Below are 25579 nucleotides of genomic sequence, written 5' to 3'. Positions count from 1 at the left end.
GGTCCGGCCGTGAGCGGCGATGAGCGTTTTATGCTCTCCGCCGCGAAACCGTTTTTATAAATCCGGACACAGAGTACTGCATGTCCGACTCTGTGTCCGGATTATAAAACCCGGTTTCGCGGCGGAGAGCATAAAACGCTCACCGCCGCTCATGGCCGGACAGTTTTCTCACCCATTCAAATGAATGGGTGAAAAAGACTCCTGCAGGTTTCCGTATCCTGCTCTGTTTTATGCAGGAAACGGAAACCTGGGCGCAGATGTGAACGAGCCCTACTTGTTTTGGTTTTATATACATTGTTCCAATAAACTTGCTTATATTTTATTGTATATATACTACTTGACTCCGTTGTTTTCTTTTTTTTGTTTGTCTTATCTTGGTTTAGCAGCTGAGAACTTTGCAAAGAAAAAGAAGAGGATAAAGGTATCTGGAAACAGGGTTTGCAAAGAAGAAAACAGTATTTTTCCAGCTCACCTCACTCAATACATCATCCTCCTGAGAAGCAAGGTTTGCAAAGCAGACTCAAGCCGACTTGAATATAGCGAAATAGTAAAATCCAGCGTCTACCAGGCGATGTTTTAAATAAGTATAACTTTTATTCTTGATCCAATAAAACAATTACATGGTAACCACAGGGAGTTGGTTAATGATGTAGAGTCATGATAAGGCTACGTGTTTCAGAACAACAAAACGTTCCTTCCTCCATTACCTGGAAACAGGGACTGACGTCATCAGCTTTACCACTAGAGCCGGATAATAGAGGTGGTCCGAAACCTAGGCAATGAGTTATAAACACTGAGGACGCATACTCAACAGTATCTGACAAACAGAGAAAAATACATAAAGCGGTGTATTAGGTAAAACACTTCAGTATAAGCTATAGCTTTACATGTGACCCTGGAGAAGGGAATATCCCTTTAAGAGCCATTTTATCTGACGTGGTGTCTATTCTGTCAATCAGACAGATGTATCCACAAGTTCTAATCATGGCCATCATCTGATTGTCATCTGCCCATTTATACACTGCTACCATGGGAACTAGTTTGCAAGGAATATCATTCCAATTGTTTCTACATTTTCTGAATATTCTTCCAGTGTCTGCTATTAATACTAAGGCTGATGTTTTCAGAAGTTTAGATAGTTTGGGAATCTGTAAGCTATATAGTCATTATTGCTATTTATATAGCTGCAATAGTTGTATTATATGTTCCATATTTTTACTAACTGTATATATATATATATATATATATATATATACTTTTAATACTTTTCTGGAAAAATTTCAGGGGTTGCTGACAATTACGACCATAACTGTATGACAATTTGATATCAATATGCCTAAAAGTATATTTTATTATTTTATTACATCTGTTGAAATGGCAAGCATTGCAAACCCTCACTCTGCCACAAGAGGGCGATAGTATGACAACCATTTTTCGGCACTTTCTTACCAATTTCGTGCTGCCAGCCTAATAAATGGCAATTCTTTGGTTAACACATCAGAATGTAATGTTAACAATCTGTTTTGTATATATGTCTTTATATCCGTAGCTTTAGCTATAAGGTATAGATGAATACAAGGGAACAGATCATTTCAACATTTCATCCCGTGAATCACTGCAGTGTATTTTACTGACTGGGACACAAAGAACAAAAAATCCAAAGTGACAAGTATCCGAATGTTCTAGAAATGTCACAGCAAATTTACAGATATCCTAAAGGAGCCAAAACCTATCTGCTCTAAAGTCACACATGATGTTATCAGATATTCTGATACGCTGGTATGGAGTGGCAGAGCCGAATTAAACAAAGGGCGATATTTACATCAGCAGGAATCCCGCATCTCATTTACTGTGCTACTATTTAGCATGCTGACAGAATTACACAACTTCAGCAAAACTGAGTTTACACTTTCCTCCCTCCGGGATCTGCTGTCGTGTGCCGGTCACTGGTGCCGTGACTGTAACCTATAGAAGCAGAACATGGCGGTACAGTATACGAGGTCCCCACAGCGTGGCAGCCTTGTCCACTACACCTAACAGAGACTGCTTATACAATACTGCTAGATTTATGTCATGTTGTGTAGTCAGGCCAAAGAAACCAGCAAACGCTCTTTATTTACCAGGACTGAGACATTACTTAACATTATTGCAGTGGACATACAGGTGACATCCCTGGCTCTACACATGGACTAGGCCTCAAACTCCTGTGACATGGTGGCTGCTTCCTGAGGACACAAGAAACTGACCAGCCCAAACAGACTTTGCCTGCAAACTCCCAGAAAGGTGTGAAGGCTGTTGTATTATACCGTACGCCTTCGTCCTGGCCTAACCCAGCGTCACACCACAGCCAGCACACTTTCAGATTTCCATCCAGAACTTCTTTCTTTGTACAAACCCTTGGTACAAGCATTGTTAGGCCATCACTTGGGGTACCTGGAAAGAAAGCGCAATACACAATAGCCCATACTTAGCAATAATTCCTGGCATATCTATAGACTGCCTAGTGTAGGTTTATTCCAAATTTTTGTTGCCTTACTTTGGGCTGAAATTTGGCACATTTTTTTGCATTATTTCCCATTTTCTGAGAATCCACATGTCTAGCAAGTTGAAGTGTTTTAGCCCAAACTGGTTGCAGCACGTTTATGCCAGTGTCTAGTTATAACCACAAGAGTAAACCTGGGCCAAAGTACACAATGAAAGTCCAGGCAAACAATAGAAAAACATTTATAAACAGAATAAACACAACATCCAATGTGATGGTCTCCAACCTCAAGCAGTAACTCTGCATATGGCCACTAGGGGTCCCACCTAAGATTGCAGTCTAAGGGTGCATGCACACTGAGTAACGCCGGGCGTGTATGAGAGCCGTACACGCCGGCATTACAGCAGACTGCCGAATACTTCCCATTCACTTCAATGGGAGCGCTCGTAACAGCGGCGTTTACGAGTGCTCCCATTGAAGTGAATGGGAAGTGTTCGGCAGCCCTGCTGTAACGCCGGCGTGTACGGCTCTCATACACGCCCGGCGTTACTCAGTGTGCATGCACCCTAAGGGTGCATTCACACTACGGGACGCCAGCGTGTATCACAGCCGTACACGCCGGCGTTACAGCAGGGCTGCCGAACACTTCCCATTCATTTCTATGGGAGCCGGCATGCGAGCGCTCCCCATAGAAATGAATGGAAAAAAGCAGTCCATACACGCTGGCGTTCCGTAGTGTGAATGCACCCTTAGGGTGCGTTCACACGATGTAACGTGTAGCGCGATCTGGCACGTATATGGCGTGTCAGAGTTTGAGCGCTCAAAAAGATCCTATTGAGTTCATTGAGAGTTACGAGCGTATACACCGCGTTATTTTGCGCCCGTGATTTTGAGTTCACCTTCTCATAGAGATTAAAGAGTGAGCACTATTTGGCTGTGCCAATACCAGAAACACAACAAAGACCCTAAACATGTCTTACACAGGGGGGCATCTAGCCTGCTATATTCTTCTCTAGGTTGCTTTTTCTCTTTAATTTCTTATCAAGATTCCTGATATGAGTTTTGGATATAATGAAATCGCTATCTTCAGGCATTATGCAGAATCAATGGTATTTGTGTAAGAACACCACTAGAAGGCGCCATAGTACAATTCCAGATATCAGAGCCATTTCACATCAAAAGTACTTATGATATCATTATTATACATATCTATAGTGGCTGCAAGGACAGAACCAGAAAGCTAATACCAATTAACCATATCACTGCCACATCACTGTACGTCAGCAAACACATACATGCTCCGCTGAACTAAGTGTGTATCTGTATAGAGGAGTTAGGAGGAATAGCTGTCAACATCTACTGAAGGTGTAGGGCATGGGTGATTCTAGTCTCAATGCTGCCTGAAGCAAACTATAGAAAGGTCCCCCCCTCCAAAAAAAAAAAAAAAAAAAAAAAAAGAGATACCCAACCCAGCTATTTTTGGTTGCATGTCCCCTTAATTAAAATTGTACAACATGCCCTCCCATTTGCAGATCAAAAAATCCCCATAAATCGCCTCTATACGATATATTATCCCATTTTGTGCAACTGATATAGGACACCCTTTTTTAGGCACCCACAGTATATGCCCCCCTTTTTTGCCCCCACATATTATATTACCCCCACTGTATATGGCCCCTTTTTTGCCACTCTCCACAGTATATGACCCCCTTTTTGGCCCCAAACAATATATTCTCCCTTTTTCTTGCCCCCCACTATATATGAACTCCTTTTCTTAGCCCCCACACAGTATATGACCTACTTTTTTGCCTCCCCCACAATATTTGCCAACCTTTTTTGCCCCACAGTATGTTACCCCGTTTTTGATCTCCACAGTGTATGCCCCCCTTCTTTGCTCCTCCACAATATATGATCCCCTTTTCTTAGCCCCCCACACAGTATATGAACCCCTTTTTTTTCCCTCCAAGTATAAGGCACTCCTTTATTTTGCTCCCAAACATTATAACATTATATGACCTCATTTTTGTGTCCCCCGCCTACAGTATATGACCCTCTTTTTTATTGCCTCTCACAGTATATCACCCCATTTTTTCGGCCCCCCTACACAGTATGAATGAACCCTTTTAATACTGCCCTGCTGAGCATATAACTACAGACAAAATATATATAACTATGACAAAATAAAATGTATGATTATGTACTTAGTAGTAAATTACTGGGTAAGAATGCCAATGAAAAAGATTTGGGGATTTTGGTGGACAGCAAGCTTACCTGTAGTGACCAGTGCCAGGCAGCTGCTGCCAAGGCAAATAAAATTATGGGATGCATCAAAAGAGGTCTAGAATCTCATGACAAGGACATAGATATGTCTCTATACAAATCACTGGTACAACCACACTTAGAATATTGTGCGCAATTTTGGGCCCCGATATACAAGAAAGACATAAGTGAACTTGAAAAAGTGCAAACACAGGCAACCAAAATGATTAGGGGAATTGGGGGACTGGAGCACAACGATAGATTAACAAACTTGGGGTTATTCAGTTTAGAGAAAAGACTTCTACGGGGAGATCTAATAACAATGTACAAATACATGAAGGGACAATACAAAGAACTTTCTAAGGATCTTTTTACTCCTAGGCCAGTGACAGTAACAAGGGGACATGCTCTACGTCTGGAGGGGACTCTTCACAGTAAGAACAGCAAAGCTCTGGAAGTCTCTGCCCCAGGAAGTGGTGATGGCGGATTCATTAAACAAGTTCAAAGTGGGCCTGGATGCCTTTCTCAAAGAGAACAATATTACGGGTTATAGACTCTAGATTTTAAGGTCACGTTGATTCAGGGTTTTATACTGACTGCCAGATTGGATTAAGGAAGGAAGGAGTTTTTTTTACCCTGAAATGGGGCAATTGGTATAAGCCTCATGGGGTTGTCTGCCTTCCTCCGGATCAACACTGTAGGGGATTGTAGGGTTATAGGTTGGACTTGATGGACTGATGTCTTCGTCCAGCCTCATCTACTATCCTTTTTTAATTGGCCGCTGCTTATTGTACACTGTCTACCAATAAGTATTTGGACACCCATGCAAATGAAGATATCTGCGATTGTGATGTACGTCATGCCTTGCGCCGTTAAATACGAAACAACATTGGTATTAGTCGTATGCAAGATGCCACAAAGTGCAGAGTTGGCTGATTTAGAGAAAGGGGTAATTGTGGGGGACCACAGAAATGGTCGATCCTTAAGGGACATAGCAAGCGAACTGAGTTGCCCAAAATCGACAGTGGCCTATGTGATTATGAAGTGGAAGGTGAATAGTGATTGTAGGAATGTGCCCCGAGTCGGCAGATCTCTGAAACTGGGAGATGGAGACCGACGGTTGCTGGCCAGAGAAACCGCACCCAACCGATGGCTCACATACAGTTTCACCAGACATCCAGGAGTATTGTGTTGCTCAATACCATCCGTAAGGAAACATCTGCTGGGTCTACCAACTATTGTATAGGAATAAATGTTGTTTTTCTATTCTACCACTGGGGTCCAAATACTTATTGGTAGACAGTGTATTATTGCAGTAGGTAGCAGCCAATACTTCTTACTCACCCCATCCACGCTCCTGTCCAGGTTAGCTCTGCCTCCAGGGTACACATAGCGTCCTGGCATCCTTCAGCATTGTGACACAAGTGCAGCACCACTTAGAGCTGACAGTGGATGTTAGCCTGCACAAGAGTGTTGATGGGTTGAGTAAGAAGTATTGGCCACTACCTATTGAAATAATACCATAAGTAACGGCCGATTAAAAAAAGAAATTCCGCAACCCAGAGTATTCCATGACGCACTGCTTGGGCCATCGCCTCAGGTTGCCTCATGGAAGATGTGCCCTTGGTGGGGGGCAATAAGGACCATTATACTGTGGGTGGGGACACTAAGGCGCATTATACTGTAGGTAGGGGCAATAAGATATATTAAACTGTGAGTGGGGACATTAAAACGTATTAGATGATGGGTGGGGGGCACTAAACATTGTACTGTGGGTGGGGACACTAAGGAACAATATACTGTGGGTAGATGCATTAAGGAGCATTAAATTGTCATGTCCTTCTTATCTTCAATTGATGACCTGATATTGTGGTAGTCATCAATGAACCTTATCAGCCTGTATCTTCCCATCATGCCTCTCTGTCTGTCTCTTTCCATCATATATACATACATATATTAATACTATACAGAAAACTACAATTACATTTTGACACATTTGATAGGACTGTGTTTTTATTCTTTTATGTGAAATAACTACTGGTATATATTTTTTCTTCTACAGGTATGGCATGCAAAGGAAGCCTATCAAAAGAGATACATGGACTGCCATGTATTTTTATGGGACAACGGCATCACAATTGTTCCTGACTCTTATCTATCTGATATATGAATCATCTTACTGACTTGGCGGTCCAGATGCACTGCCTTGTACACGAAAAATAAACATGGAACAAACAATTGTACCGAGCGACCAAATTCTGTCCGCTCCAACAGTCCTTTTGGAAGTATTGACAGTAATGAACTGGAGCACTGATGAGCAGCAGGAAACCCAACACCCACACCGGGTGGTATAACAGGGATAAACGACCAGAATTCGGGAATAACACTGCGCTGACTCCAAACGTGTTTAATTCAAACAACGCACTTTATTGGATTTCAAACACACGACGCCTTCACCAGCGTTTCGGGGATTACCCCTTTATCAAGTGTACCAGAACAATACACTAGTATCCTGAATGTAATGCCTTTTTATCAATGAAAATTCATGTCTCCATTGCAAAGAAATTAATTTATTTCACAATATACAAATGAGACTTCTGGAGCTCAGAACTGTTCTGCCGTATACTGATCTAATACACCAGTGTGAAGGTGAACATGGGCCTGGCAAGATGTGCCATCTTGCCAGGCCCATGTTCACCTTCACATATATTGTTCACCTTCACATATATTGTGAAATAAATTAATTTCTTTGCAATGGAGACATGAATTTTCATTGATAAAAAGGAATTACATTCAGGATACTGGTGTATTGTTCTGGTACACTTGATAAAGGGGTAAACCCCGAAACGCTGGTGAAGGCGTCGTGTGTTTGAAATCCAATAAAGTGCGTTGTTTGAATTAAACACGTTTGGAGTCAGCGCAGTGTTATTCCTGAATTCTGGTCGTTTATCCCTTGTACACGAAAAAAACTCCTGTGAGTGGGAGCTGGACCACTATAATGTAGCACAGCCCCTACAAAGTTTTCAGAGCCTTCTGCTTCTGGCTGTATATACTGCTCTAGCCCTTTTATTTCACTGGTAGTGTCAGACTGTCACCTAAAATTTATGATGTTACGATGGGTCAGCAAATCCAAGACTTAAGTCATTTTATGTAATATAATAGGAAATTGCATAAATTTCAATATCTGAAATGGCAATCCCTTTTAGAATATAATCCAGCTTCTGGAAAGAGGTCACTGTGGTGAGTTATTTCAGATTAATGGTTGTCTAGGTAATGAAAAGGCCACTGTTAAGGACTGGTTATGATGTCCAGCTACTCTTTTATGAAATACATACACTATATTTTTGTATCTCCATATCTTGAAGTACATATGTACATAGTGTGGCAGGGGGTGATTTATCAAGCCCAGTGCTTAGTACCTAGCATCAGTGCATAATCCCTGTGCACCTCATTTATGAGAAGACACCTGCCTTGTAAAAAATCAGCAAGATCTTCTACCTGCATTGAAATCTATGCCAGTTTGTAGTTGGAGTAAATTTCCTGTATCATTTATCCCAGTAAACTGATGTAAATGATCATAAAAGGAAGGGGGGCCCTTTGTATAGCAGAAAATGTAAGCATGAAGAGAACAGGCCAAAGGGCCAAAGTAGCCATTTCCTTCTTAGGGAGCGTTCACAATACCGTCTGTGTCCGACAGGTAGTGTCCGGTCCTAGTGTCCGCTCAAAATCTGTCACGGACATTAGGAGCGGACACTAGCTGTGTCCGTGACACTTGTCATTTATTTAAATGTCGATCGGGTGCGTTCTTTTGCACTCCGTGCCCTTCCTTCACTGTCCGCATGTAAAGATGTCCGACTTTTCAAGCGGACAGAAAAACCCGACATGTAGGGGTTTTTCTGTCCGCTTGAAAAGTCGGACATCTTTACATGCGGACAGTGAAGGAAGGGCACAGAGTGCAAAAGAACGCACCCGATCGCCATTTAAGTAAATGACAAGTGTCACGGACACAGCTAGTGTCCGCTCCTAATGTCCGTGCCAGATTTTGAGCGGACACTAGGAGCGGACACTACCTGTCGGACACAGACGGTAGTGTGAACGCCCCCTTAGAGTGGGAGACTGTATCACTCTTTCTCTCTCCCTTGATCCCAATCACCACCAAGCACTTCTGTAGACATAGCACAAGGATAATAGATACAGTGATGTCACAGTACAGGGAAAGTGAACACATTGACGTCACAGTACAGGGGTAATGTACATACTGATGTCAAAGTATATGAATAATAAACATATTGATGTCACAATACAGGGATTATAAAGTGGTTTAAAGGCACAATTTGAACATGACATCTTCTGGACATTTCAGGATAGTTGTGCTCCCAGATCTTCAGGACAGTGGGACCTACAGTGAATGCGAGTCAGCAAGATCTGCACATGTTGGGCTAAGTACACATCTGCACTGGAGTTTGGAGACAAAGGACTTTTCTCTCTGCTGCTTTCCGTATAACTAATATGGGGTCCACCAGTAACCGTTGTTTTAGCGGTTTAGCGTTCTGCCATTCGGTTTCCTCAGTGAACCCAGGTGATGGAGAGCCCAGCGCAGATGTGAACCTAGCCTTACATTTGGAGTTTGTGGCAGATATAATTGATATGGACTTTGTGGTGCAGAGTGCGAATTGTACATTTGAAACCAGCCTTAGTGTTAGTTTTAGGTTTCCTCTACTTGTTCCGTTTTTCATGGGCATTCCTGATTAGTGACTATTTTTCTAGGTGGTTCTGGCAGAAAACATCTCTACTTACAAGCAATTTGCTGTAAAGGTCATCGCTAAGAGAGATCTGCATGTAGAAGGAGAGGACCGCATGATGGTGGAGCGGCGTATTTTACAACTTGCATCTGTCAGCCCCTTCCTTATTCATGGAAAATTTACTTTCCAGACCAAGGGACTTGTATTACTTATTCACAACTAACAAATATCACTACAGTATATATGACACAGATCACAGTTATAGACATATAGGAATATATTCAGAAACTATAGGGCCTGAAAACTATTCAGTATGGGTCTTATGTCAGAATTAACCTGTTTTATGTGACAAGGCCTCATACTTCTTGGAATGGAGTACATTGACTATGGCGATTTCCAACAACTCCTACATCGGAAGGGGGCTCTTGACATCACTAGTGCACGGTACAGTAGTCGAGTTCATACATATGTTACAGTGTTGACACTGTTGTGCACATATAAGGTCCACTGAAGGCTTCCACCCTTTAAAAAGTGCAACACCTGGCACCCTCCCCCCCCCCCCCCCGATCAGCTACTCTCAACACCACTCATACTGAAACTACATAAAGGACTGGGCCATCTGTTGGGTCAAACTCAGTTCTCCGTGGAGTTATGGCTCTGGAGGTTGCTGACAGCAGTTGATCTATGGGGGTGTTTGATGTAAGACTTGGTTGCTATTGCTAGTCCCAGTCAGGAGTGGATTAAGGCTGCCATAGACCCCAATCTGCCTCTTATTCCAGTACCTACATACAATGTCCAGGGAATAAATATGGAAAAATATGATACCTCAATGAGAAACCATAGTGCAGCAGATAGAGTATCTACTGGTCTGTGTAATATGGACACATAGGGCATATCCATGTCATAACATGAGGTCTAGTCATGCTTAAGTAGATGGAATAAACCATATTTAGAAGAACATGTAGCATAGAGAATAAGATATGTGTGATTGTCCCATCAGCCCACAGTAATATGATGACTTGGTCAGAGCTTTCTGTCAACCTTCAGATATTATTGTCTTTTTTTTCTTTTGTGCCAGATTCTATGCCACTGAATTAGTGTGTGGCATTCAACACCTGCACTCTAAGGGAATTGTCCACCGGTAAATATATTCTAATGGTCTTTTATAGATGTGATAGATTCAGGCTTGGTCTATAATCCCAGATTACATTTACACAGACTGATTTACAAAATGCTGTAAATTTCAATGAGGTATTAAATAGGTTTTCCATGCCCTAATGTATGTTTCCGATGACCCCTCCACAGGGTTAGGGTTAGGCACAGTTGACCTGTGCAGGGTGTCAAACCCCCACAGATACAGATCACTTATGCTGTGCATAGGTCTTCAGTATGAAACATGCATTAGAGGCTGGAAAACCCCTTTAAATAATATGAAGATATGAATGCAAAATGTACAGTACAGACTAAAAGTTTGGACACACCTTCTCATTCAAAGAGTTTTCTGTATTTTCATGACTATGAAAATTGTAGATTCACACTGAAGGCATCAAAACTATGAATTAACAAATGTGGAATTCTATACTTAACAAAAAAGTGTGACACAACTGAAAATCTGTCTTATATTCTAGGTTCTTCAAAGTAGCCACCTTTTGCTTTGATTCCTGCTTTTCACACTCTTGGCATTCTCTTGATGAGCTTCAAGAGGTAGTCACCTGAAATGGTCTTCCAACAGTCTTGAAGGAGTTCCCAGAGATGCTTAGCACTTGTTGGCCTTTTTGCCTTCACACTGCGGTCCAGCTCACCCCAAACTGTCTCAATTGGGTTCAGGTCTGGTGACTGTGGAGGCCAGGTCATCTAGCGTAGCACCTCATCACTCTCCTTCTTGGTGAAATAGCCCTTACACAGCCTGGAGGTGTGTTTAGGGTCATTGTCCTGTTGAAAAATAAATGATGGTCCAACGCAAACTGGATGGAATAGCATACCGCTGCAAGATGCTGTGGTAGCCATTCTGGTTCAGTATGCCTTCAATTTTTAATTCATTCCCAACAGTATCACCAGCAAAACACCCCCACACCATCACACCTCCTCCTCCATGCTTCACAGTGGGAACCAGGCATGTAGAGTCCATCTGTTCACCTTTTCTGCGTCGCACAAAGACACGGTGGTTGGAACCAAAGATCTCAAATTTGGACTCATCAGATTAAAGCACAGATTTCCACTGGTCTAATGTCCATTTCTTGTGTTCTTTAGCCCAAACAAGTCTCTTCTGATTGTTGCCTGTCCTTAGCAGTGGTTTTCTAGCCGCTATTTTACCATGAAGGCCGGATGTACAAAGTCTCCTCTTAACAGTTGTTGTAGAGATGTGTCTGCTGCTAGAACTCTGTGTGGCATTGACCTGGTCTCTGATCTGAGCTTCTGTTAACCTGCGATTTCTGAGGCTGGTGACTCGGATGAACTTATCCTCCGCAGCGGAGGTGACTCTTGGTCTTCCTTTCCTAGGTCGGTCCTCATGTGAACCAGTTTTTTTGTAGCGCTTGATGGTTTTTGCAACTGCACTTGGGGACACTTTCTAAGTTTTCCCAATTTTTCGGGCTGCCTAACCTCATTTCTTAAAGTAATGATGGCCACTCGTTTTTCTTTACTTAGCTGCTTTTTTCTTGCCATAATACAAATTCTAACAGTCTATTCAGTAGGACTATCAGCTGTGTATCCACCTGACTTCTGCACAACACAACTGATGGTCCTGACCACATTTATAAGGCAAGAAATCCCAGTTATAAAACCTGACAAGGCACACCTGTGAAGTGAAAACCATGTCCGGTGACTACCTCTTGAAGCTCATCCAGAGAATGCCAAGAGTGTGCAAAGCAGGAGTCAAAGCAAAAGGTGGCTACTTTGAAGAACCTAGAATATAACACATTTTCAGTTGTTTCACACTTTTTTGTTAAGTATATAATTCCACATGTGTTAATTCATAGTTTTGATGCCTTCAGTGGGAATCTACAATTTTCATAGTCATGAAAATACAGAAAACTCTTTGAATGAGAAGGTGTGTCCAAACTTTTGGTCTTTACTGTATATGTAACCACATAACCACCATCCTGCTGACTGTAGTGACTCCCTAGGAAACATACAAGGATCACACATATAATTGCTTCCCAAGAGTTCCATAATGTTGCACTAAATATCTAAGCATCTGGGGTAACAGAATTTCTTGTACAATCTTATTTGCAAAGATTTTCCTATATTTGCAAGGAAATTCAGTTGATCTGATCAACACTCTTATCAATGTCAAATGGATTAAATAATTGCTTTTCTCTATTTCGCAGAGATCTCAAGCCTTCTAACATCATGGTGGCTGAAACCGGTCATATAAAGATTGCAGACTTCAGCCTGAAAACATCTATGGAGACCGAACAGCCACTGGATATGCTGGGACACCTGGCTTCATTGCTCCTGAGATGCTGGCTGAGGAGGGGTACAATGTGGAATCTATTGATATGCCTTTGCCATCATTCTTAACATCATGATTACCGGTAAGTCTAAATACCACCAAGGACTTTTCACTGCTTTCAGCATGGAGGCGAAGAACATCATCAAAAAGGTGAGTTTATACTCTATGTCATATAGTTTACACCAAGGTAGAACAGTAGTTAGCTTAACAGAGGTGAATGTCCTGTGACTATAAAATTTTACATTCCAAGAGTCTATGTTTTCTGGGCCCATTATGGTAAAATAGAACTAATTTTTAGCCACTAGATTAGATATATTTTATTTTTAGCTCCTCCAGGAAGATCCTGCCAAGCGCTGAGTGAACAGTAACATCAAAGTCCATAGGTTTTTCCAGTATATCGATTGGGACTTGGTACAAATAAACCAAGCAATCGTGTAAATAAAAACAGCGGCATCTAGCTCCAGTGTGGATTTGTATGGTTTGCACAGGACAAGCCCGAGACTGTATAGGGCCAATAATATCAAAATTCACAAAAAGTGTGTCCAGCAAACCAATGTACATAAAATATAACGTGTACTTCATATTCCAATAAAACAGAAACATTTTACATGTTCCAGAAGCAAGACAAAAAGAAGATACCACAGCTTACACATTTCGGGACATGTTGTAGCGTCCCTTACTCATAGCATATGCCATGCCAGGAGCACTATGTGAGCAGAGGAAAATATTATGATATTATGCATATATTGTTACACTTCATATAAGACTACAAACTCTACAATTACATTTACCGGTGACTACCGATGAGTGTAATTTTGTATTTCCTCCCTCTCCTATAACATCTAATTGTACTGTCATTGGAGATGGGGAAATAAGTTAAGAGATGGCTAGATATTAAGGGATGGCAAAGGCTGAACATACATATATATATATATATATATATATATATATATATATATATACAGTGGGGCAAAAAAGTATTTAGTCAGTCACAATGGTGCAAGTTCCACCACTTAAAAAGATGAGAGGCGTCTGTAATTTACATCATAGGTAGACCTCAACTATGAGAGACAAAATGAGAAAACAAATCCAGAAAATCACATTGTCTGATTTTGTAAGAATTTATTTGCAAATTATGGTGGAAAATAAGTATTTGGTCAGTAACAAAATTTCATCTCAGTACTTTGTTATATATCCTTTGTTGGCAATGACAGAGGTCAAACGTTTTCTGTAAGTCTTCACAAGGTTGGCACACACTGTTGTTGGTATGTCGGCCCATTCCTCCATGCAGATCTCCTCTAGAGCAGTGATGTTTTGGGGCTGTCGCTTGGCAACACGGACTTTCAACTCCCTCCAAAGGTTTACTAAAGGGTTGAGATCTGGAGACTGGCTAGGCCACTCCAGGACCTTGAAATGCTTCTTAAAAAGCCACTCCTTCGTTGCCCTGGCGGTGTGCTTTGGATCATTGTCATGTTGAAAGACCCAGCCACGTTTCATCTTCAATGCCCTTGCTGATGGAAGGAGGTTTGCACTCAAAATCTCACGATACATGGCCCCATTCATTCTTTCATGTACTCGGATCAGTCGTCCTGGCCCCTTTGCAGAGAAACAGCCCCAAAGCGTGATGTTTCCACCCCCATGCTTTACAGTAGGTATGGTGTTTGATGGATGCAACTCAGTATTCTTTCTCCTCCAAACACGAAAATTTGTGTTTCTACCAAACAGTTCCAGTTTGGTTTCATCAGACCATAGGACATTCTCCCAATACTCTTCTGGATCATCCAAATGCTCTCTAGCAAACTTCAGATGGGCCCGGACATGTACTGGCTTAAGCAGTGGGACACGCCTGGCACTGCAGGATGTGAGTCCCTGGCGGCGTAGTGTGTTACTGATGGTAGGCTTTGTTACATTGGTCCCAGCTCTCTGCAGTTCATTCACTAGGTCCCCCCGCGTTCTGGGATTTTTTCTCACCGTTCTTGTGATCATTTTGACCCCACGGGGTGAGATTTTGCGTGGAGCCCCAGATCGAGGGAGATTATTAGTGGTCTTGTATGTCTTCCATTTTCTAATTATTGCTCCCACAGTTGATTTCTTCAATCCAAGCTGGTTGCTTATTGCAGATTCGGTCTTCCCAGCCTGGTGCAGGGCTACAATTTTGTTTTTGGTGTCCTTTGACAGCTATTTGGTCTTCACCATAGTGGAGTTTGGAGTCTGACTGTTTGAGGGTGTGCACAGGTGTCTTTTTATACTGATAACAAGTTTAAACAGGTGCCATTACTACAGGTAATGAGTGGAAGAAAGAGGAGACTCTTAAAGAAGAAGTTACTAGTCTGTGAGAGCCAGAAATCTTGATTGTTTGTAGGTGACCAAATACTTATTTTCCACCATAATTTGAAAAAAAATTCTTACAAAATCAGACAATGTGATTTTCTGGATTTGTTTTCTCATTTTGTCTCTCATAGTTGAGGTCTACCTATGATGTAAATTACAGACGCCTCTCATCTTTTTAAGTGGTGGAACTTGCACTATTGGTGATTGACTAAATACTTTTTTGCCCCACTATATATAACTAGCTTCTGCCTACGACTTTGTGTGTGTGTTTTTGGCATGGATGATCTGCCTACATTCAGCAAACTGCTGCCGTCGATGGTTTGACTGCTCCAGCGTTCCTCACGCCATGCCTGTGATTGTTCCAGCTTCTCAGCAGCTACCTGGGACGCCATATAATGAGTGTGTTGTTGGCGTTGATGATCCGCCTGCTCTGGCGTTTTGGCAGTTGATTTTGGGAGGCTTTTTTGGAGGCTGATTTTGAGGCAGGTTCAGCACCAAAAAACTCCTTGTTCACTGACTCTTACAATGGTATGAGAGCGTCTGATGTGTTGCGGCAGAGTATGGGGTATGAACAGGAGAAAGATAACATAATGTAAGGAGTAAATAAAAGGAGAGACGATAGGGAAATCTTTTGAGCACTGGAGATTATGGGAAAGATTTATCAAGATTGGAATTTCCAACGCCAATCTTGATATCCGCAGAATCATCAGATTATGCACTTAATTTATGACAAGGTGCTCAATCCATTTGCTAAGAATTAAATTTACACTAGTTGGTATAGATTATCTTTAGAAAACTGCCATAAATGATGATAAATCTCCTGGGACCAATCGCCCTGCCACACCATTTTTGGAAAGTAGTTTTTTGCACAAATGGTTTTAAAAAGTTGCAAACCTGAGGATTGTGAATTTTTTTATTATATGTTTCTAGCATAAGGAGATGATACTGTAAATCTTTCCCTATGTGTGTAGGACAGACCTATATGAAGAGGAAGGTTACTCAGTGAGCCAATGAAGCAACTGACAAACAGAGGAAGCATGATATGGGTAGAGGTTGGTTAGGGTGGTATCACACCTGCGCTCAGTCTCCGCTTTAGGCAATGCGGTGGGTTTCCGTCTTCTGCCCGAGAAACTGGACAGGAGACGGAAACCCGGCAGTCAGTTTTCAAACCCATTCACTTGAATGGGTTTGCAAAGTGACCGCCCGTGAGCATCTCGTGCCTCTCTGCGGCGAAACCGTTTTTTTTAAACCGGACACAAAGTCGGGCATGCAGAGTTTGAATGTGTGAAATGGGTTTGAAAACTGACTGCTGGGTTTCCGTCTCCTGTCCAGTTTCTCAGGCAGAAGGCAGAAACCCACAAAGCAGAGACCGGGTGCAGGTGTGAACCCTTAACTAGATGGCACCAAAGATATCACCATTATGGCTCCAACTGCTTGCTGTCTATCTGAATGACAACCAAAAGAGCACATCTATGGCCCCAGCTTCTGGAGATACTGGCCTTGTCTGGTTGTGGCATTTATGAATATCATAAAACCACAAGACATTGAAATAATCATGACTTCACTAATGTATACTCTATATACCTCCAACTAGAGAGCGCACATGATCCATACCTATAAACAGCACATTGGGAAGAATTCACATCTTAATGTTTAACAGTCTCCATGGTGATCTAATTCTCCGCTGATAATGACATCTGAGATGAAGACATGATAGAGCTGTCAATGAAGAGCTTTTGTAAGGTACACAGCTAGATCTTCTAGTGATTCTCTCCCAATGTGACCTGCACACAACCCCCTTGTAGTGTCTGTGACAGATCATTCCTCCTACAGTCTGACTGAATTACATGGTTCTCCCACTGATCCCACCAAGTGAATAAAATAATTGGCTAATGCGGACCGATCGTAGCAGCTTCGAGAATACACTCGCCTGTTTATTACTAACCATATTATTTATATGCACTTTGTACTATTTGGGGATATCCAGTGCTGAAAATTATTTATTATCCAAGCCAAGGATCTATGGTTAGTTGGCTACTAAGGCATCAGTAAACACCATAAAAACAAATTGTAAATGATATTCTGAATAAGCGCTCATGCACACAATATATCTCTGTGCATTGAGTCCCTTGGGTGGGTTTGTATAATGTACTGTATTATGCCCTAAGGTTCACTATGTGATGATAGAACATGGCTAACCCTCACTATCATGTATATGATCAGAAACGTGTGGAGCTATAGTAACTGGTTAGGGGTGACTGTATACAGCACAGGACCATAGTACTAAATAGCATTTAGTGCTTATAGAGGTATGATAGACTAAAAAAATGTATAACCCGTACACTGTATAGATCAAGTATAGGAATGTTAACACCCACCCACCTACCACCCACCTACCCCCGGATACAGCAAAGGTCAAGTATAGGTAGCAAAGGTCAAGCATGTGCACTTCCACACCAATTAAAGTCTGTTGGACTGATGCACACAGACAAGCATAGTGGTTATGAGATTCAATTTTGGGCCAGAATACCCCCCAACATCTGCCGTACAGAAGACATTCACATGGCAAATATGGAGAAGGTGTATGAGCTAATCCTGCTCCATATGTAGTTGGTGCTGATTCTGTTACAAGCTGACATCTGCCAGCAGTGTATTTTAAGTCAAGAATACCAACCAAGCTCACAATGTGTGGTGACCAGATTGGGGAGGGGGGGGATGGGTAATGCTGCAGTTGGGATTGTGGGGTGCAGACTTGTCACAGTCTCTGGGCACGAGGGTACAGTGCTGTCCCATGTTACCACCACTGGTACCGGTGATGAGGGGGCTACACAAATGTTGGTGGTGATTGTTCCCCCCGGGGCACTTCCCCAATACTGTGCCGACTGGTGGTCCTTGGGGGCGCCCTGTTGTTGTCGGTGCAGAGTCAGACACAGAAACAGTTGTAAAGTTGAAACAGAGTTGAACTTTTACTGAAAACTCTTCCAAGGGTGTGGAGGCGCAAATGCTTAAACAGGTTCTTCAGTCCACAATAACAGGGGACACCTGGTAACACAGCAAAGTCCTGGGGTGCAGGGTAGATTTGTTGTAAGGTGTTCCTAGCCCTTTAAATGTCAGTCTTACAGCCCTAAGGTGAATCTGGGTTCTTATTTGGCTCATAGGAGGATGCCCATCACTATACTAGCACACAATATACCCACTCATGTTATATGGTCCTAATAGCTCAGAGTTTCGAGGTGGAATAGTCAGGGTGGTGGGATGTTCCAAAGGTCTGGCCTTGGCCCCCGGATCCTGTGATACTTGCTCTGGAGCTTGTGTTCCAGAATGTTCTCTCCACAGTCTTATGCTGACAGAATCATGATGCCTGACTTCCTTCAGGGCGATGACTAAGCAGACAGGGGATAGCTGGAGTATGTCAGCTCCCCAACCTTCCTGGTCTGTCTAGAACTTGAGCTACCTGCATTAATCTCTATTTACTTCACAGGACTCCCTCATCTTCTCCCTAACTCCACAATCTCCTCACTAAGGGAGCGTTCACACTACCGTCGGTGTCCGACAGCTAGTGTCCGCTGCTAATGTCCGTTCAAAATCTTGTGCAGACATTAGCAGCGGAAACTGGCTGTGTCCCTGACATTTTGCATTGATTTAAATGGAGATTGTGTGCATTTTACAGTCCGTGTCTGTCCTTAACTGTCCGTTCACAAAGATGTCCGACTTTTCAAGCGGACAGCAAAACCCGACATGTCTTTGCACTGAATCCAATGCTCTCTATCTTTAGGTTGTAGCTTCACCCACCACAGAGATACCAATGATATACCACTGATATCACTGTATTGTCATGGAGGTCATCCTTACAACCCAGTATCATTGCTGGGTGATGGAAACTGCCCCACTAATAGTTCACTTGCATTATCTTGTACTGTGAAGGGGGGTATTGCCAATCCATGGGCGGGGGTTCTAATAAGCTCTGCTACTTATTGGGCCAAGACATGCCTGATTTTGTTAGGATTGTTTCTTAAAATGTGGGACAGTCCTGAAACTGTTAGCAAATATGATGTGAGCAATATATATATATATATATATATATATATATATATATATATATATATATATATATATATATCTGAAAGCATATCCAAGGCTGTGATCATACCCTATGTTATCTAATAGCCCAGCGTGAGGACAGTATGGATACTACTAGAGACATGAAGTGTCTCCCCAGGTTGAGGACCTAGATCACGCCCAATACCATTACACCCCTATGATTCACTATTACATGCTGTGGAGTCAACTACCTGACTGGTGTGAACTGTCTCATGTAGGATCTCTCCTACATGTCACATTGCCATAATTAGAATTAGTCTACAGAATGGAAACTGTTAATTACAGGAATCAAAGTCAGACGAAATGTGTGATAAATTATTCAATAAAACATTACCATACTTCCATTACACAGATATTTGCACTTATTCCATTGCTGTGTGGATTAATATGACTTCATCAGTGTCTCAGGGGCCTATTAACTAGATTCTAAGATTATATTCTTAATAGGAGTACTTCCCTTTTACGTCTTTAACACCTATTAGATCTGCTTGCAAGGCAGGTCATTTTTAGTATAACAGTTTAGATATATTTTATGTAAAACCGATTTGACTTTCAGCGGCAGGGGCTTCATATCACTAACATACACTTTATATATATAGACCTCCCCTCGGGGTATATTCCACGTTAATGCATCAGACATATAAATAGCATTTCCCTTATACATAACTTTCTGAAAATGACACTTGGGAATGGAAGCAGCGAAGCATACTGTACTGTGTATTATTGTATCAGCATATCAGACTGCCTTTATATACCCTAAACAAATGAGCAAGTAATACACAGAGATCCAAGTCAATATCTCCAGGTATCTTCTGAATTTTAAAGGATCTGAAAGGGTTCTAGTAAGCAAAGGTATTGTCTGAGATTAAAAGAAATGTTATTTTATCCCTGGCTGTGTCTGATATTGCATAAAGCCTATAAACTACAATACTTGACCTAGCCTATGGCCAAGAGTGGGGCTGTTTTTGGAATAAAAAAACAACGAACCCTTCTTTCAAGTCTATGACAACCTGCACCATTTATTTGAATTATTGTTCTGTGGTATCCAAGGCTGATGCTAAAGGGGATTTTCTAGTCCCAATCCACAGCTGGATGAGCTCTGGTGGTCCAACACAATAGATCTGTTGCTTCAGCTGCCTTTAGTTTCCTGAAGCGGTCTGCTCCTAAAAATTTAATAGGACCAGAGCAGCTGGGGGGAGGTGCAAATTGGGCAATCGCTCAGGGTCCCACAACTTAACCACTTAACATTTTTATCATTTGGGATATTCAACTATTTTTAACATCTTTTTTTATGTGACACATAGGGCTTTATTTTTATGTTTTTATTTTTGCATGTGTTTAAAAAAAAATTAAATATCTGTAAATACACAGTATAATCAAAAGAGGGAAATTATGTCTGTTTTTTTACTTTTCTTTCTTGTTATTTAATAGCACAAAATGCTTCTAAAAAAACTTAAATAGTTTATCCTCTCCATTACAGTAATTTTTATTTTGTATAGTGTCGTCGGGGATGGGGCAAGATGTTTTTTTTTTTTTTTAATTTTGTCCTCATAAGGTCATAATAGACCTTTAGGGACATCTGATCATTTTTTTTATGGGGGGATGGGAGGGGATACTGAAAACTCTTAGGCTGGGTTCACATCTGCTCCAGTCTCTGTGTCGTTCGGGTTAGCCGGGGGAGCCGGACCACTGTTTTAGTGGTTACACACAGACATTGGTAAAACTCTAGAAAGCTGACAGTGTGCTGAATTCCCGATGTACGTTTAGGTGGTGGAAATATCGGTCCCGTTAGTTTCGGCTCAGATATCTCTCTCCACTGTCAGAAGGGTGGAGCTTACTGCTTAGTATCATTACTGGGCAGTAGGGAACGTCTCCCCCCCCCCCACACACACACACTCCCAGCGGTGCTCTTCCATAACATTGTACTGTCAGAGGGGGCGTTTCTTACCACCCAGCAATGACACTGACTATTTTTTTAGATGTATAAAAAGGTACTGTATATGTGATTCATGAAAAAAATCAGGACAACCAATATATGATGTAGGAACACTAACAATATATTCTACAACTACATCTGGTCCGATCAATAATATTTTACTACCTTTAAACCCAGACCCTGAAGAAAGCCAATCATTGTGAGAGCTGAACACTACTATGTGAAACAGCAGCCTCCAGCATGACGCTTCAACACCCACCACCCAGTAATAGTACATCCTTCCACCGTTCCGCTATTCTTCAGCTTAACTAAATCAGAACTAATGGCTGTCCTGCCATAAAATGCTGGGTGTAATAAATAAACATGGCAGTGAGTAATTCACTTATTAAGGTAGTAGATTACAAACTAATAAATGTTGACCCCGAGGGCCGGGCTGTTGCTCCAATTGAGCACCAACTAGTTTTGCGGAAAGTTGTTAGATTTATCATTCTGTCCAGAGGAAGAGTTAAGCGTAGTAATAACAGGAAAATGAATTGAGTCTACCCAAATACAACACAAGGAGACAAGCAAACCGTGGTGTACTATATTCAAAAACTTCTCAATCTAGATAGTAGGGTAGAATGGACCGGCCACCTCTCGGGATTAGCCAGGAGAGAGAACAGGTCTTGCCCGTAGAGTTGATAAAAAGTCCTTTATTGGTACACACACGACGCGTTTCTGGCTAAAAAGCCCTTTTTCAAGTGTATAAATTTCTTCAATAAAACATACAGAAAAACCAAACTTCAAACAAAAATGCATAAAAATCATAAAACATAATATTAATATAAGATTTTGATAAGGTGATACTCCTTCACATAGATATAGTAATAGTATTTTAATGGTCATAGAAGATGCCATAAGGGCATATAAATATATACAGGTGTCATCTTGATAGAGGTGCACCAAAAAATGTCATAAGATCTATTATATATGTAGACCACAACAGTTAGGAGAACACAAATGAAAAGAGATATACATATACTGTATATACCAACTACAAGCTGATAATACAGTGTGCCGGTAATTATTACTCCACTATGTGTATGATCAGTAGATGGCCAATCTTGATTCACAAGAAGGAGGCATATAGATAAGGTGCTCGAATAAATGAATAATAGTATGAAGGCTAAAAGGCCTCCTTAAAGGGGTTGTCCCATCACAAGGATCCTATCTATAATGCTTGTTAATGTGGATGTAAGACTTTTCCTAAATACACTGCTTCAGCAAAACTGCTTTGTTTGTCCACTATCTTACTTTATTCAATTTTTTGTGGCCACAGCCCTGACCTAGCTGCTCCTGAGTCAAATGATGTATCTGCTGCTCTCAGGGAGGAGGGAGGAGGGGCTAAGTGCACAGGAGCGAGCTTGTGTATCTAGCTATTCCTGTGTCTACACCATGTGACCTAGGTCCTGCACTCAGATAGAGGAGCTGCTTTCATTTCTTCTGTTCTCCCAGTTATCAGGCTAGCTAATTCAGTTGTGTTCATTATGGCAGAGACAGGCAGTCTCTGTATGTAACACAGAATGGAGTTGCTGCTGCCTGTACTTCATAGTTCAATGTGGGTAGGCGGAGCTACACGCGAATTTGGGGGAGGAGCTAAACGGCAGATTGCCTGTGAAACCCTGCCCACCAAATGATGCAAGAAACCAGGAAGAAAGAAGATTTTACAAGAGTGAAGACTGCTGAGTATGTGAGGTGGGAATACCCCTTTAAAGAGTTACCTCTCCACAGTGGGTCAAAAAACATGGCTCCACTGTGGTTGGTAGCGTTTTTTAAAGCCTCATTGGTGTAAAAGTGGGAGGAGGCAGTCCTTCGCGCTCCGACCGGCGTCCAGCTCACACGTGCAGGCTGGCAGCCGCATCGGGAAGTGTCCACTGCGCATGCGCGAGTCGGAAGGCCGCGCGCATGCGCAGTGTGGAGAACCCCTGCTCCGACGAGATGGGCCAGATTCCCAGCGCTGCAATTGCAGGCCCACTTCGTTGTCAGAGTGGCGAGCCGCAACTACATCAGGCAATAAGGCTGGAAGAGCCCTCATTGCTTGGTTAAAGAGAATTGATGGCATATGAAAATGAAAACATACAGAGTGAAGTATGTGACAATGAATAAATAATTGATAAACAGGTGGTGAGCCACTTACAAATAAATAAATAAATACATAAATAAACACATACATACACTTGAAGTTTCAACTTAACTAAAGGTCATCAGTGTATTATGCTTCCCAGAGTGAAATTGCCCAGGAGCACCATCTGCGGCAGACAAACTCTGGCCCTATATGAGACTAAGGCTGTACATTGGGGCAGATATGTGGCAGAAACACAGACACTTTTATGTTGTAATGAACGTTCTGCATCATAATTTTTGACCAACGTGTTAAACAGCCCAAATCTATATGGGCACTTTTATGAGATATCTTTTCATGATAGTCTACCGTTGAACTGGCCACCAACCCCAAATAAAGCTGATGTGGCTGTTATGTTTATTGACCTTTAAAATGCTTTTCCGGAATGTGACAGATAACAGTAATGTGAAGCAACACTAAATGTCTCATGAGTACCCGCCTCAGGGGTCCTGTCTGTACATCCCATCAAAGGTATGATTTATGTCCTAGAGTGCAGGTGAAATTTGCGAAATGGATAAATGTTCACGATATTTTCTATGTTTAGTACAATCTCATCCCCTCCCAACCCACCCACCCATATGCATTTGAGGCAACTTTTTTCTGGAAGTTTTTTGATCAGTATTTTGCATGGACATTTATAAGTCAAAGCCATGAGAGGGTCTAAAACGTTAAAGGAGTGCAGATGTACTTATTATATTATCTCCTTGTGTTTATGTATTTCTGGCTTTGGCTTACAAATACTCGCACAGATACTGTCATGTGAACTTGACCATAGCATTATGTTGAACATAGAAATATAAAAGATTGATGGCAGAAAGAAACCTCATTGTCCATCCAGTCTGCCCTCCTATGATTATGATTTTATTTTAGAATAGACATGGATTTATCCCCACCATGTATAAATTCACTTACTATAGATTTCCCAACCTCAACTACTCTGTCAGTGAAATTATCCTATTAATATTATAAATGTGAAAGTTTGTGAGTTTGTGGGTTTGTGAGTTTGTGTGTTTGGATGTTCGGATGTTTGTTCCTCAATCACACAAAATCCGGTCCACCGATTTGGCTCAAATTTTCCACAAACATAGTTAATACACCCGATTGCGCAATAGGCACAGGACCCTCACAAAAACACAAACTCACAGCAGAATCAATGCAATGTCACACATATTGGACCACAGCAAGCCCCAAAACTTCATATTGCCCTCTATAGCCTAGCCCCTAACCTCATACACTCACATTTATACACACTTTAGGACTTTCACCCTCACCTTACCCATATTGCAGGAGGCTATCTCTTTCACTTAGCAAAAAAGTCAATGGTACCGCACACTCTAAAATTATATGTGGTGCTAGCGAAAAAAGGTCCTTCGACCCAAATATACTAGTGAAAATAGATTTTGCTGCACACACTGTTTTGTGATCAAAGGAATATAGAGATTTATTTTACAATATAGTTAACGCCTTTTGACACAATGCAAAATATTGGCATAGAAAGACAGGCTAGATCAATTGGATATGACGTTTCGGTCCTTAGACCTTCCTCAGACGCGATCTAGTGTGGTAGCATGCCTTGCCTTGACACTTATACTGATCCTGCTACCACACTAGATCGCGTCTGAGGAAGGTCTAAGGACCGAAACGTCATATCCAATTGATCTAGCCTGTCTTTCTATGCCAATATTTTGCATTGTGTCAAAAGGCGTTAACTATATTGTAAAATAAATCTCTATATTCCTTTGATCACAAAACAGTGTGTGCAGCAAAATCTATTTTCGCTATCTCTTTCACTGTCCGGCACAGCCATCTTTACCGACTCCCATCGCTGTGAGGATCCGAGGCACCGCCCACACAGCCACTACACTGTCTTCACAGGAGCATGCGCATCTCAGCCATATACAAAACGTGTTTCCAGCACGCCACCATTTTGTGCCTCCACCTTAGGCCGCAGCACCCGAAAGACTTGCTCCAGCCCGCAACACTCCTCGACGCCACTCACACCTCCCGGCTGTTTCGTCTGCACGATCCCTCCACCTACCCGACACTGGTAAGTTCCCCTAGCATGCTTGCATTACCAGGACTTCTGGCCTCTACACTCCGCTCTACTGTTTCC

The sequence above is a fragment of the Leptodactylus fuscus genome, chromosome 3 (assembly GCF_031893055.1).
Source record: "Leptodactylus fuscus isolate aLepFus1 chromosome 3, aLepFus1.hap2, whole genome shotgun sequence".
Taxonomy (NCBI): domain Eukaryota; kingdom Metazoa; phylum Chordata; class Amphibia; order Anura; family Leptodactylidae; genus Leptodactylus; species Leptodactylus fuscus.
Note: the sequence above shows the minus strand (reverse complement) of the source record.